Raw genomic sequence first — 17,140 nt, 5'->3', positions numbered from 1 at the left:
TATTCTTTCCAGTCATCTGGAGCATTTGTCGTCAGGGATTTCTCGTACAGTTGTTTCTTTTCATTGATAAGTGTTTAGATACTATCAGTCCACCACAGGTTTTTCTTTGCAATCTCGGTTTCGTTCTCCCAATGCTTCTTTTGCGGCATCTTGTATTTGTCTCCTTTAAGTTTTCATAGAGTTTATTAGCTGAACTTTCTGCTGAGAGTTTGTGCAGTTTATTGGCAAGTCCTAACTGATACAGAAATCTGGTGGAATTATCATTCAAACTTCCCAAATTGTACTGCGTGAGATTTAGAATTATGATTTTATTTTCGTGGTTTTCTTTTGAAAAACAGTATCTGAAGGGAGAAAAAATATTTTAGCTTATAGAAAAAAGTGCTTCGAATTCGAGACAAATGTTTACTCTAACATCTAATACTTTAAATTTTGCTTCTTTTCAAATAACAGCATAGTCAATAATGGACTTGAAACTACGTGTTCGTTTTATCCAAGTAACACGGTGTATGTCTTTGTGTTGGACATCACAGACAAAAACTATCACAGTTTTATATAGCCCACCGATACATGTTATAAAAAGAAAACAATATGCTAAGTGCATTCTGTTATCCTGAGACTGAGAAATCAGTTTCAAATGCGCAAGAGCCTAGAAAAGGCCGACTGCTTCAGGATGTAGAAGGTCAGCAGTAACCACTACATTAACCAGAATTAAGGATATCTCAAACTTAATGATCATGGACCTAGGAATCCAATATCCGACTGGGGAGGGAGATTACAAACAGGCCGTGGCGCCTCTCAGGCCGTCCGCCCAAGAAGATCGTCGTCGAAAATCAAAACCAGTAAAAAAATCCGAAGACAAATATAGAAAACAAAATCTAACACGTCTAGTACTACTCATTTAAAATATATTTATGTTATTTGTTTTTCTTTTCATTTGTATATAAAACTGGTTGTCTGATATTATCTCTATATCCAATCTTATAGTATCTCCATAAATCTTTAGGAAAATATCTTAATTTGAGTAAAATCACACAATTTGCCTTAAACACAAACACGTTTTATGTAAGAACAACTGATAAGAACCTTTGTAGAGGTTCATTAACTTCACACGCGATCTTCCAGTTTCACTAATAAGTCTTAACAGATACTTAACAAAAGAACAAAAGAAGCTATTTTAAATGATTTGTTACACAATAGTAACCGGACATGATATACCAGTATGAATGAACTGTATGTATCTTGATTAGCATAAAAACTCCAATAAATAGAGTAAAACCGAAACCTTTAGCCAGTGGCGTAGTGTAAAGGCTTTAACTCAGTAATTATGAGAGTTCACAACGTATTAGTTCCTCCCTATTTAGTACATTTAATACATTTATAATTTTCCAGCTTAACATGAGAAAGACTAAACTACGTATTAATATATTTAATACTATACATAAATTCACATTCAGATGGCAGCGTTCCAGAGATAGGCCTGTACTTTCTATATGCCAGAAATAACTACATTGTTGTCAGTTTTTAATCGTACCTACAATCGTACGTTATGGGCCGGCTCCTATAAAAGAATTATAATTTCGGAAATATTTATGAATGTGAAACGGAAAAATACTACATTTTTTTAATTATATAATTTTTCTGTTGGTATTTTAAAAATAGAAAGTTATATTTCGGAAATCTGGTCTTTTCGGAATTATATCTTCTGTTCAAAATTGTTTACAATTCGTGGAAATGAAATAATTATTTGTATAATCCGTTTTTGATCTTAATGTCCTTTTAATGACACACTTTCTCTACCTGCATTTACAGTTACAGACATTAAAAAATAATTTAGAATTAAAAAAATATACCTATTTATAAATTCAAAATTATTGTCTAATGCCAGCAATTATAAATTCAGGTAAATACTTGAGAGTCATTAAAAGAATTTTCAGTTGATATCAGACGTTTGTGTCGTGTCAGTGTCAAAATGGCCGCGAGTGTAATAAAATTCAAAAACGGTAATTTGTTAAATAGTGAATGCAAAAAAATAGTGTTAAATGTTTTTAACTATTTATCAAACAGTAATAATGATAAAAGTGTATCAACAATAGTGCGGGAAGTTTCTGCTATGACTGGAGTCTCTGAGCGAACGATATTCCGATATAGAAGTGAAAGTAAAAATGGTCCACTCGTAACTCCTATAAGAAAAAAAAGAACCGGTTATTTGAATAGTCGTGAGAATAGATATGATGAAGCAACTCGGTCTAGAATAAGACAAGTAGTGCACGGTTTTTTTATGGACAATATTCCTCCAACCCTTGACGTAGTACTAGAAAAAATTAAGCAAATGGAGCATCTTCCGAATTTTTCCAAGAGTACGTTGAGAAGACTATTGCACGACATGGGTTTTATATATGGCAAACAAGGTAGAAATTCAATATTAATAGAAAAACAAGAAATAGTCGCTTGGAGGCGTCACTATCTCCGGGAAATAAAGAAACTGAGGAACGAAGGAGCCAATATCATTTATATGGACGAATCATGGGTTAATACTGGAATAACCAATGGGCAAGTATGGCAAGATACAACAATAAAAAATAGCCGACAGGCTTTCGTAAATAGACTTACCACAGGTTTAAAAACTCCGACCGGAAAAGGACCAAGATTTGTTTTAGTCCATGCAGGAAACAAAGACGGATTTGTTGAAGGTGCTGACATCACTTTTCTTGCCAAAAAAGGTGCTGAAGATTACCATGAAGAGATGGACGGAGATCTATTTGAAAAATGGTTTGAAGAGATGTTAATACCGAATCTCCCAAAAAATAAAAAGAATGTCATTATCTTGGACAATGCATCTTATCACTCTAGGAAATTAAATTTTCCCAAACAATATTGGGTGAAACGTCAAATTAAGGAGTGGCTCTATGAAAAGGACATTTATTTTGAAGAAGATTACTTAAAAAATGAACTTCTGGAAACTGCTAATGTATTTAAAAATATTTATGACAAATACAAAATTGATTGTATTGGTGAAAAATACAGGAATCACAGTGACGAACAATGCCGAGTAGATGTACATATCTTAAGACTTCCGCCTTATCACTGTGAACTGAACCCAATAGAAATGGTGTGGAGTGAAGTGAAACGGTACGTGTCCTCTAAGAATTCAAGTTTCAAACAAAACGACGTTAAAACATTGATTTATGAAGGTTATGATAAAGTACAGAACAATGGACATTGGAAAAATTACGTCAACCATGTTATAAAATTGGAGAATAATTTTTGGACAGTAGACAACATTCAAGATGACATTGAACCTATTAGAATTTCATTAAACGATGACTCTGAAGATGAACTAGATTATGAAAATGAAGATGATTGAAAATTGTTTTTCGGGGGTATTCTTTTCTCAGTAAAGGTAATAAAATATTTAGTTGATCTGGTTGAAATGTAGCACACTTAAATAACTCATTAATCGACATAATTTCAAGTAGTTATATTAGACGTCATTATGCAAAAAATAAAGTTATGAACATTTAATAAATTAGTGCACAATTGAGGCCCCTAGAACACAAGGGGTGTAAGTGCCAAAAACAAAGTTTTGAAAAATCTTTGTTCAAAGTTCGATATAAATTTAAAAACCTAGGTAGCACTTTTTCAGTTTTCAGCATGTTTTCAATGACATGTAATTTTTGATGGTGTTATTGTTGTTAATGTAGAAAGTTTGAAGCCAAAAGTACGTGCCTGTTGTTAGATATCAGTTGCTAAGTGATAAGCAACTGCACTTACACCCTTGTGTTCTAGGGGCCTCAATTAAGGGTTTTTTGCAATTATCTCATTCATTTGTTTATGTATTTTAATTTACAAACTAAAAAATTAAAAAACTGTTTAAGATCTGCAACATTTATTTGAAACATTTTTCCCTAAAATGCACGAGGAACAAAATAGGCAAAAAAATGATTTTTTCCAAACTTCATCTTTCTTTAAAAAATAAACAAAGCAAAATTGGCTGTAATTCTTCAAGGAATTATCATCAGTTATCCCTTATCTACCGTTTAGAACATTAAAAAACCTGTAGAATATTTTTCATATTTTTTCCCTATTAACTGCGGTATTATGTATAAAAGCATTTTAGGAATTATTACCATTTATTTCATTCACGAATTTTCTATTAACAACTTTAGCTTACCTAAACATATCTTAGTTTACCGTGAGTTTGGCCCTGCTTATTTTACAAAAGTAGCAAAACTTACAATGGCAGTAGAATTGGCAACGCTGTTATCCTATATCCGTACACTGCCATCTCAACGTGACTTTATCTATAGAACTTTTTTGCGACAGGTAAACTCGATAATGCTATAAAAGAAATGTTTATTTATTTATAAATCTCAACAGGCCTTGAAGACCTAGTGCTGAAAAGTTTATTTCTTCATTATAATTACTATTTTCATTTATTTATATTAAATACATATAATATTTCTTATAGTTTTTCCATTCGATTCTTTATCACTTCCTTCCATTGATTGCTGTCCAATGCTTTCTTTCCAATTCCAAGTCTGTTTATTTACGCTGTGCTTCCACCTTTTTCTTGGTTTACCTTATCTTCCTTGCCTTTTGGTTGCCATTTTATTATTTCCTTTGGTATTCGTTGCTCATCCATTCTTTGTATATGTCCGACACAAATGAGTTCTTTTGTTGTTAAGTCATCTGTGATTTTTCTTTTATTTCCTATTATTTCTCTAATGTGTTCGTTGTTAATCCTTTCTCTTCTAGATCTTCCTGTTGCTCTTCTTTAAAAATTCATTTCCATTGCTCTCAACGTTACCAATGTTCTTTCTTTCAGCGGCCATACCTCACACCTTTATATAGTGATACTTTTTACTGTAGTCTCATATATGCCCTTTTTATTTTCTTTGCTGATGGTTTGGTCCATAAAATACTGTTTAACATTGAAATGGCTTTCTAACCTACCTTATTTCTTTCTCTTATGGCTTTGTATAATGTTCCATTGTGCAAAATATTCATATTTAGATATTTATAGTCGTAGCATTGCTTTATCGTGAATGTGCCGTCTAATATAAGATCTTTTTGTTGTTCTCCAACGCACAAGAGTATCCGGTTTTCGTTTTATTGACTTCTAGATTCCATATATCGTACTCTTTAATTAATTTTCAGGCCAGTTTAAATTTTAAAAAAAATTTAACCGAGCATACCTAATTTACTTCTGCCACATAGCTACAAGAACGGGGACCATGGAACTGTTGGTAGTAGAAGGAAAGAGAGAAGGCCGAAGGAAGATCTCGAACACGATGAGAAGGAGACCAAATGAAGTCTGGTGGGAAAATTCCTACATAAAGCCCTTCATATGGTACAGGATCGCAGCCAATGGAGACAGCAAGTTAATAATATTTAAAGTGTCACCACGCCCCGATAAGGAGTCAAGGAATGGATGAGGATAGTTTAAATCGTCATAATCTTGAGCCAATATTGCTTGATCGTCTGCAAAGTTAAGTGTATATATCATGGTGTTGGTCAGTGATATCCCTATTGTTGTACATTTTTGTTTCCATCTTTGGAAATAAAGTTGGGGACAGGCAACATCCTTGCTTCAATCCCTTTGATGTTACAAACTCTGTTGTTATTTGTGTCCCAGTTTTTATTTTTCTTATGAGTTGATTGTGTAGTACTTTGATGGCTTTTATTAATTCTATATTTCTATTCATACTTTCTATTGATTGCTACAGCTTCTTCAGTGGAACACTATCGGCTTGCCATTGGTCGACGAAAAACACATGAATTTCTTGATTCTGTGCCATCTTTTTTTCTATTATTTGGGTTAAGAAGAAAATATAGTCACTAATGGATGGATGCATACGAAATACTGTTTGATCTTCTAAGATTGGACGAACACCAATAGAAATAATCTAATACACGCAGTCAGAACAAGAATGAATTTGCTATAATGGTCGCCAACCTCAGCAGAGGTAGCACACAGCCACTTTTTTATATCATTTAAATTTCTTCTAGCAGTGGTGGGGATATTTCTATTTTGACCTTATGACACTAGTTTTTTTTGTCATTTCCACTGTTTTTATTGTTTTTAATAGTAACGTTCTGAACATTCAGGAGTTCTTCAAAATATTCAGCCCATCTTCCTATTATTTTATTTTCGTCGGTGAGCATTTCTCCATTTTTTAATATTCTGTAATATCGCTCGTTTTTTAAATTGGCCATGTACTAGCTTCTTTCCACTGTTTTAACCTTGTATTAACCTTATTACAACAAAAAAAATTAAATAGATAACATCCTAATAGAAACCAGGTCCTTCTCTAATCTAATGAATCTACGTACTTATCGTGGGGCTAATATAGATTCATTCTTGGTAGGGGCAAAAATTTCAAACGCAAAATAGAAAAGGGCAAGAAAAGCACTCGCTCTAATTTAAAACTCTTGAAAGAGTCTAGTACACTAGAAAGGTATCAAAATTCCTTGAAAATGAAAACACAATAGAAGGGAATTTATTAGATAGGGAGTAATGGAACATATGTAGAAGAACAATAATTAAGGAAGCGGTAGATGACGTCCTAGGGCCAGAAGAAACCACTTCAAGCAACAGTTGGTTCGATGATGGATTAATGTGAAGATATCTCTAAAAGAAAAAAAACATGCATATAAACTTATGCAACAAAGAAGAACACGGGATAAGGAGCAAACAAATAAAGAACTCAAGAAGGAGGAAAAACGTGTGCATCAAAGAAAAAAAGTGCCTTGGAAAACCAGATTATGCAAGAGCTTTAATTACTAAAAGGAAAAAATGAAACTAGAAAATTTTATAACATCCTAAATAAGTCAAGAAAAGAATTCAAACCACGGCTGATGATGTGTAGGAACAAAAATGGACATATAGTTAGTACCAATAAAGAAGTCCAAAACTGATGGATTGAGCACTTTAAATAACTACTTGGTACCGAAGTGGAAAATGGTGCACCACCAAAAAGACCAAACAATAACACACACGTAGATCCTCCTTCAATATTAGAAGCGAGAGAAGCAATCACACGCCTCAAAAATAACAAGTCTATATAATAATAATCTAATAGCTCTGCACTGGGCTGCAGAGCTCATCAAATATAAAGGTAACAACATTATACACCAAATTCACAGTTATTAGTCAAAGTCTGGGATGAACAAAAAATACTAAATGACTGGTGCACTGGAAGGGAGATTTGTTGGAATGTAAAAATTATAGGGGTATAATCTGAGTATTCTCAATAATCTCAATATATAAAATATTCTCTAACACCCTGTACAGTATACAGCCGTTTAAGTACGTACGTGAAAGAACTCCTTGGTGAATATCAAAGCGGCTTTAAGCCAGGTATATCAACAATTGACCAGATTTTTGTCAAGTCAAATCTTAGAAAAAACCAATGAATTTAATATTGATACATATTATCTCTTTGTGGATTTTAAGTCAGAGTTCGATAGCGTAATAAGATATAAATTATATGAAGCCATGAATAAACTTAACATTTCCCATAAATTAATAAGACTTGCAAAAACAACTATAAGTAAAGTGATCTGCAGAGTGAAAATACTAGGCGATATGTCACAAGCCTTTGAAATATATACAAGGTTCGACAGGGAAATGCGCTGGCGTGTTTTTTCTTTTTTATAGCATTAGAAAAGACTATAAGAGACGAGTTACAAAACAGAACTACAAAAACAGAACAAAAAACCAAACCATAACAATATGTAGAACACTCAGCCTATCAGTACTGGTATATGGGTCAGAAAAACAGACGCAACCCGTCTGCTCGTCTTCGAAAGGAAGATACTACGCAGAATAATTTGAGCAATCTGTGAGAATGGTATTAGGAAAAGGTGATATAGTTTCGAATTTTACGAGAAGTATAAAGAAATAGCTAATGGTAGAGATGTAATATCTTTTATAAAAATAGGTAGGCTTAGATTAGTATGTCAAGAACAAATGAAAATTAAATAGGAGTATAGGTAGACCAAACTGAGATGGAGGGATGGTGTGGACGAGGACGCGAGGAAGATTAGCACAGCAAACTGGCAACGGTTGACGAAATATACCGGGGAAAATCGAGGCTCAACTATAGTTGTAGCACCACTCACGATGAATATCAAGCTTGATATTTCTTTTTTAGCCTTTCTTCACATTTCTTTAGCAATTTGAGTAAATATATACAGTAAAACTTGTAATAACATATTCAAATTGTTAGTATACATGAAGCAGATAAGATTCAACGGGAGAAACAAACTTAAAATAAATATTTGTGCTACAATTGTGGTTTATTCCTAACAAGATATTTGTTATACATTTAAGAAAAAAATATATGATCAGATAAATCATATTTACACAAATAACTTTAGGCTAAAATTAATACATTATATATATAAATATTAACACCTACCACTAAAAAAAGTTTATAAATATTAATTTATATTTTATAAGTATTAATTAATAAAGAATCAATTGACCATCTGCCGTCATTCGAATCTCGCTATTTAACATTCTTCTATATTTTTTAATATGTAATTGAGAATATTCAATATTAATCATTTTCTTAAAGCTTGTTTTTGTTATAATGTTGTTCTAGTGTGATACTCATTACTGTTAGACATTAACATTTAAGTGTAGGGGATTTATACCAGGAGTATCTACGATAAATGCTATACTTACTTTGGAACAAATTCAGTATAAGACAGGGCTATACTGATTTAAATAACTTAGATAATTTTAGTAACAATAATCGACTTATTCCCCTTCTCAAATAGGTCGGGAATATTAATAAAAAAATTAAAATATTTAAAAATTACTATAAACATCGATTTTTTCTACTTTCCTTTTCTACTTTGTTTATACTTAAATTAAAGATGTATTTTGAAGTCGTAACGAAATAAAATAGCGTTAATTAAATTTTCTATAAGATGCGACTAGTTAAAAATGTTTTAATTTATTACTCTTGCTGCAAAATAGCAATAAATACAAAAAATGAGTGGGAAACAAGCTTTTTCTTATTCAATGTTTTTCGACCACTTAAATTGTACTTAGGACCTTCATAATTCGCGTAGAACATCTTTATAGCATAATAAAATGGCCCACTAAATTTCATTAAAATCGATTTACTGGATTTTGCAATATAATTTTTTTAAGAAAATTGAAATTCTTTAAAATCTTGCATAACAAAAATTAGACCATAAAAAACTTTGCCAATTTTTTTACTTATGAAAAAGCATTTTACCTATCTAACGTACTTTATAACAATTTTTGGCTTATATCAAATAGAATATCTCGGTAACTATAAGTTTAAATTAAATTCAAAAAACTTCGTGGGAGAAGACTCGACAGGACGTTTCTTATAAAAGAAAAAAAGAGATACAAATGGTCAAAGTTGACCGGCATTTGCAACGAAGTTATAAATATACAGTGTGTCAATTTTAAAACTTACAATGGGCTATATCTCACGAACAAAACCTGATATCGAAAAATGCTTGAAACCGTTTCTAGGACAGTAAGGATGAACTAAAATAATATGAAAGAGAACTCACCCCCATCAACCCCCTAGGCCCCAGCCACCACAATCAAAAAAGTTTAAATTACAACTCCTTACTTGTGATATATCATTGAAAAGACTATAAAAAATTCTATCCAATGGTATAAATAATAATTGTACAGGGTGAAGCAATAATTGTGAAACTTTGGCTTTAATGGAAAATTTAATTAGGTTTTTGTTGATTCTGTTAAGTTATCAGAAACTTATCAGAACTTATCAGAAAATAATATATCAACAGCTGAGATTGAAGCAGCTGTTATGTCTACGCGCGAAAGATTACATCTTTGTGTGGACAACGATGGAAAAAAACTTGAACATTTAATTGTACATTAAGTTTTAATGATCGAGATATTTGTATGATCTTTCACATATTTAATTTTAAGTTATAATAAAAGGTGAGTCAATACTATACTTACTTATGTTTATGCGTTTTTATTCATATCTCGAGTTTGACAAAAGCTATTAACATGCGGTTTGCCTCATTTTGTTACGAATTTGTAAATATGTAAATAAAAATTTTCGCATTCACAAGGTATTTTATAAATACAATTCATTATTCTTTTTTGTTAACTGGAAAATGCAAGCGAGGGACAGAATAGAATGGCGTAGAAAGCTTGAGAAGGTCGAGGCCCTCTAAGGGCTGTAGTACCAAGATGATGATGATGATTCTTTTTTGTTCATTGCTAGGCTTAGTTTTAGATAAAATAGATCTAAATTTGTTTATTGTTATGAATTTTGTTGAAATCTTGAATTTATTTTAAGTTTTTCCGATAATCCTTTTATGTATGTTATTGTTATTGTCCTGGTACAGTGGGTGATCAAATTATTATGATCACCGCAAAAACTTAACTTTAAATTTTTTGACTGATCATAATAATTTAATCACCTACTGTATTATTTATTGTGTATAAAATCCCATTCCAAGCTGTGTTCCATAAACGACAAAGGATAATCATTTTGTAATAAAACAGATGTTTCGGAGAATGTCCCATTGAACACGCAGAGGCCTAGAAGCTCCATTTGGACCCAATTTTCGGAGTTCATACGGGTGAGGAATTTTACGCTTGAAAGATGTACTAACATAATGAAACTAGCAGAAGTCGTCGGTAAAGTCAATGTGGAGTACTACAGCAAAAATGGTACAAGAAAAATATTTTACGGAGTACGGCATAAAAACCGACCCTTTCACAGATATATCTTTCAAATGTGCAAGATACCAAGCAGGGGCAGCTTCGAAGTGTTCAAGAAAAAAGAAACCTCAGTTCAAAAGCATTATCCACCGAGGAACTATTAAAAATTATCCAAAGCTACGACGAGGAAACCCCCGATGGAGCACAAAAAAGTTTTTTCACCTTTGCTCATTTGAACTTGCTTGGAGAGTCAATGAGGTCGTAAATTGCAAGATTTACTTTTTCCAGAAGGAATTTGAAGTTATGGGAGAATTTATGGGCCAAATTGAATACAATAGCATTTTTTCCAAAACAAATCAAGGCGGTTCGAAAAGTTTGGAAGCAGCAAATTCCTGGTAAGAAATTCATCAAACGAAAATTTATGCCCAGTTAGATTATTTTTGAAATAAATAGAAAAAAGTGGACCAAAGATTTTATCGGACAGACTCTTTCTTACCGTTCACCCCAACTGAAAGGATGGATCTTGGGTCACAAACTGTCCAGTTGGAATCAACACCGTATCTAAGTGGACAAAAATGTTAGCTGAAAAAATTGGAATAGACACAAAAAAACATAAAATACCAAACCATTCTCATCGATCTTCAGCTGTGTCAGCCTTGTTCAAGCAAGGCGTTTCTGAACAGGAGTTAATTAAATTAACGGATCACTCAAATGCAAGCTCTCTAAATCCATACCTGCAGCTGGATTCCAGTCACCACCAGAAGTTGATCAAAAATCTCAGAACAACAAATGAAGTTGGACCTTCGAGTTCCCAAAAGAAATGGCAAAGAAAAGAATGAGCAAACTACTATAGCTTATAATAATTGTACATTTAATATTTTTAACAAATAAATAAAGATTATGTTTAGTTGATATGGTGCATTAATTGTCTCGTGAAATAGTCTTGTCGAATATCATTCGAGAGAAAATTATTTACCGGCAAAATTTTCTTCTGATTTTATTCAAGTTTGTTGCCTTTTGGAAATTTTTGCTAATGAAATTTTGAAAAAATCACTCGACTGACTTTTCGTGATTTAACTGTCAAAGTTTAATTCTTTCATGCCAGTCAAAAATATTGCCGACAAAATGTTCTCTCTTATGATATTATCAACGAAAATACACATTAATCTTAATTTAATTGTCAATGTAACATCATTCTTTAAGTCTTATCTAATAACACATTTGAATCGGTCATTTCAAAAACTGCATAAGTCCACAATTTTCAGAAACTAACTTTTTGTGCGGGATAGACTCCTCTAAGATAAACTCACGTTGTGTGCAAAAACGACACCAGTCCGTACATAATCTGTCGAAATACTCTACAACTAAAATTGAAGGTCTGTGCAAAAACAACGCGAGTCCAGGACGTATGCAGTTTTTGCTGTGAATTTGTAAACATAATTTCTAAGAATTTGATTGGTAGCCGAGATCGTATGATTGTTGAGTCGTTTATGTTACCATGTTTATATTTCAGTTTTCATTAAGTGTTGTGAGGTTAAGTGCTTGACAACGAATAATTTAAATTTATTGGTTTTTTTTATTTAAACAAAGAAATAATATGCCTACTTCATCTGACGATAGTGTGCATGAACATTATTTACCCTTAAAAAAGAGAAAACCCAATCCAGATAAATACAGAAGTAATGCTGTATATAATGCCAAAGTTAAAGGTTTACAACACACTAACTATAAAGAAAATATTGTACCGGCTAGAGCTACAGGACCTAAATGCAAGTAAGTAATAATTTATGCTGTTATGTAGGTTTACAAATTTTTGTTTATTACCGTTTGTGTCAGGAATAGGCAAATTTTTATAGTTTTCATAACATAGTTTAATATTTCATTAATAAAACCATATTTTTTTTCGCAATAAATAAACAAACTACAGTAATGTAATATTGTCTTTAAGGTTTTTGTCTTGCAAATTTTAAAAATATAAACTTAGTGTCAGTTCAATGAACACTTGTTCCAAGGATAAGAATCGGCGTTTTTTGTAATATTAATAAGAGGTTTAATATCACTATACAGGAATTTATTAGCTACAAACTTATTTTATGTTCTAGTGCACACTCTAGAAATTTTACCATTCCTTAAAAATCTCTTTTCTTTTTAGATGCAAAGCAAAATGTTTCCAAAAATTTTCTGAAGAAGAATTGGCTTTTTGTGTTGACACACTAAACAACTTTTCCACCAAAAATGAGCAAGATATATTTCTGCAGCAAAATATCGAAAAAGTGCCTGTTCAGAGATACCGTGCCCGAAAAGAAGGAGCAGTGTTGAAAGAATTTCAATTCACCTATCATGTTCCAAATCGAAAGAAGGCCGAAAAGGTCTGTAAAAAGGCTTTTACTTCGATTTATGGGATATCAGAAGGTCGTGTAAGAAAAATTTGCAGCTTGCTTCTTAAGTCTTTGACCCCCCGTGATAGGCTAGGACAACACCCAAAATGGAATACCAAATCCCTTGAAGTTCATAAGCTCATTTATGATCATATTTTGTCATTTTCAGAAAACAGACAAACTATGTAAGTAAAAAAATGGAATACCTTGATGCACGTCTAGATGTCAAAACCATGCATCGTCTTTTTAAAGAAAAACATCCAAATGTGGATGTTAAGTATAAATACTACGCAAAATATTTTAAAGAACAGTTTTATTTGCGTTTTGGTAGACCCCAAGTTAATACCTGTATCAAGTGCAAAGAATTGTAACATAATGACAAAAATCAACAGCCAGTCTCTAGGAGCACATGTCAAACGTACCGCAGAAGCTGAACTAGCGGTTCATAAAAGAAGGTCCAAGAAATTTCACAACAAAAAATTTTGTGAGAGATATTTGTGAAAATCAAGAGGACGCAGTTGTTCTCACGTTCGATTTTATGCAAAATCTTCCTCTGCCCTGTATACCGATACAAGAGATATTTTATTTGCGTCAACTATGGGTAAACTGCTTTGGTATAAAAAATGTTAAAACCAAGGCATCTGTGATTTACGTTTATCATGAAGGCCAAGGCAATAAAGGCGCTAATGAAATTTGTTCCATGTTGTCTCATTATTTTGAAAAATTTTCATCCGATAACGTACAAGAAGTATTTTTGTTCAGCGACAACTGTCCTGGGCAAAGTAAGAACCATACGATCATCCGGTTTTTGCTCTCATTGGGGGATACAGGCAGATTTTACAAAATAATCCATTACTTTCCAATCAGAGGACATTCATTTTTGCCGAATGATCGAGATTTTGGGGTGCTGAAATTAAAATTTAAGAAGCATGACAAAATTTATGTGCCAGACCAATATTCGCTTATGGCTGGAGCTGGGACAAATTTTTCCGTTTTTGAGATGAAGACACTTCAGATATTAGATTATCGTAATGGGTGGCGAACATATTGCAAGCGAAACTGCCTCTCCAATGAAAGCCTAGGTTCAAAGGTACAAAAGCAACAAAAAAGAACCTTCTCTCCATCGTCGTTTATGTCGTTTAAAAACGATAAGCATGTAAAAGGTACAGTTGTGACTCACGATTTTATTGACGGTTTCATTAGTCATATGATTCGTCTTTCCAAAACCAAACGCACCGTGTTGCTACCAACATCATTAGCTTGCCCAAATAATGCTGTAGCCATTAATCCCAAAAAATTGCAAATATCAAGCAAGTTCAAAACAGCATTTTAGAGTCAAATAATGAATTTGATTCTGTTCTATATTATTATTTACTAACTATTAGTTTTTGTAGTTACTATACTTTCGAAATAAAAATATATATGGTTGTATTTCTGTTTTTTTTTTCGTTTCATGCAAAAACAGCATTAGTCCAATATTTCAAAAGTCATTTTTAGATTTATAGACGATTTATAGAAATGATTAGAAACACAATTACAATATAACTTTGGATTTTAAGGTCATCCATTTCATCCATCTTTCAACTATTTAGTTTTTTTGCTCTCCTGTAAAATTAGGAATATGTGACTCGTGTTGTTTTTGAAATGACCGATGCACTTGTAAATAAACTATTTATGCCAAAACTTTATTGCCAAAATATTATTTGAATTAAATTCAATATTTGATAATTTATTTAGTGTCATTATTATTTGAAAATAGTTGTATAATAATTAATACAAATTTTGACAGTTAACTACAAGGAGAATTCATGGTACTACAAATTGGTCTAAGTGGTGTATTCGCTTTATGAATGTTCGATACTCCATAAAAATGAGTAAACTCTCAAAAGCAAAAGTCCATGGTGTTAAGACCTGGACATCTGGTTGGCCAAGAAATAGGTGCGTCACGACCCCTTCCAATCCACCGACCAGGATACTGCCTGCAAAGGTATTCCCGGACTTCATTACTGTAATGTGGTGGGGCGCCATCTTGTAGAAACCACATATGTAGCTCTATTACAATATTCACTTCTTCCAAATACTCTTGTAAATCGTTTGCCACGAACTGCAAATAATTATCACCATTTAAATTGTTGGGAAGAAATACTGGGCCTATTAGATTGTTATCCACAATTCCTGCCCAAACATTAACTTTGAAAGTCCTTTGGTGATGAGTCGTTTTTTTGGCGTGAGGATTTTCGTCGACCAAAATGTGCTCGTTATCATGGTTTGATATTTCATTTTTACTGAAGGTAGCCTCGTCGGTAAACAAAATATTTCTAATAAAATTAACATTTCGAGTGTTTTCCATTAACAACCAATCGCAAAATCCAATTATTTTAGGATAATCTTCAACCAATAACTCTTGAACCGTTGTTAAGTGATAGGGTTTAGACAGCTGATCCTTCAAACGCCTCCAAACCCGTACGTGAGGAACATTTAGTTAAGCAGCTATTACCCTTGTACTTGTTCCAGGGACTTCTTCAATGATTTCTAAAATGTCTTCATCAGTTGCATCCATTATTGGACGATCGCTATTGCCAGCAACTTGCGGTTAGAATGTACCCGTTTCCCGTAAACGACGATCAATGGTCAGGTCTATAGGGTGTATTTCGATTGGGGTATTTTACTGCATAACGCCTTGCGGCTGCTGCACTATTTCCTTGACATTCACCTACGATATTCCCGATAGTTTATTGAAATCATAATTTAATCTGATCCAACTTACCCAAAATTAAATGCATATCTGCCATTTCCTGAAATGTGTAGGCCATTGTAATATCAAAATTTTTAATATTAATCTTATTTACACAATAAATGATAGCTTCAAATTATTGACTATTATTGATGGAACTGTTTGTAATTATTGTATCCTTAGAAACTAATTGTAATTTAATGGCCAACTAGGAACAAACTAGTTTTTCGAAAAAGTGATAAGAGGCAAAAAAGTTTTAAAAATAATGTGTTAAACTAATGATGCCACAAAATTCATTTGATTTGAACGTACTCAAAAGTTTGGGGTGATTTAGGACTGCACACCCCCCTTAAAATTTTTCTGTGCGCTTATATTTTGTTGTTTCTTTTGTATGAAAAATGCTTTTAGAACAATGAAGTAGCGTGTCCATTTTTATTACAAAATGTCAAGTAGTTTAGGAGATAATGCAAAAAACAATTTTTATTTTGTAAGTTCTAATGGCTGTAACTTTTTTTGTGTACACTTTTGTACTAAGGTAAGTTGGATTCAATCAATTTATTTTTTTCCCCGGAATGCGTGATTTAATTTATGATATACCTTTTTGAAACACCCTGTATATTAGGGTACCACATGCAGCAACTTATTAGTTCGTAATATTTTATTATGCAATTTGCAATTTAATTAAATTTTGCAATGGATTGTATATTTTATTATCTTTTATTTTGTGATATCGACGATTTATGTAATTTTAGTAAATTTTAATTGTTATTATTTTTTTGACTTTTTGTAAGCTTTGTCCATAAAATTGTACAATTTTCAAGAAATAAACATATTGCACTAATCCATAAATTTTTAATCAAAAAAAAAATGTTTGCCAACCTGCAGAAACTGTTCCCTCCCTTTGGCAGTAAAGCATATTCTAATTGATTGTCAGTACAACGAAGGAAATATGGAATCTCAGATGACATCAAAACCACCTTGACTACAAACACCTAACATGTATAACATGTTTATATACAACTATTTAATGTGGATTGTATGTTTTTAAATAAAAAAATCGTCTTTTTTCAGGAGATTATTTTGTTGTTTATGCATCTTTTTAGGGGTGCACCGCTCGCCTAGAACATATAATCAATTGAATATACTGAAGTTACATTATGTCCAATTCACACAAAAAATGGTACAAAATTAGGAGCACTTCTTTATATTACATTTTCAAAAAAAAAATCAGCTTTTAGTACCATATAAAAATAAATCAACACATTTTGCAAACTAACGGTTACAATAAAATAAATAGATGATCAGCTACACTTTCAAATTCGACTATCTAAT

At 32.3% G+C, this 17,140-nt stretch overlaps 1 protein-coding gene across 1 annotated transcript in view; it reads right to left on the bottom strand.

The window, feature by feature from the left end:
- Nucleotides 1-17,140, bottom strand: part of Usp12-46 (Ubiquitin-specific protease 12/46) — a 235,393-nt gene that overhangs the window by 41,690 nt on the left and 176,563 nt on the right. The window lies entirely within an intron of this gene.

The sequence above is a fragment of the Diabrotica undecimpunctata genome, chromosome 3 (assembly GCF_040954645.1).
Source record: "Diabrotica undecimpunctata isolate CICGRU chromosome 3, icDiaUnde3, whole genome shotgun sequence".
NCBI classification, from domain to species: Eukaryota; Metazoa; Arthropoda; class Insecta; order Coleoptera; family Chrysomelidae; genus Diabrotica; species Diabrotica undecimpunctata.
This window is presented reverse-complemented; position numbering and strand designations above follow the sequence as displayed.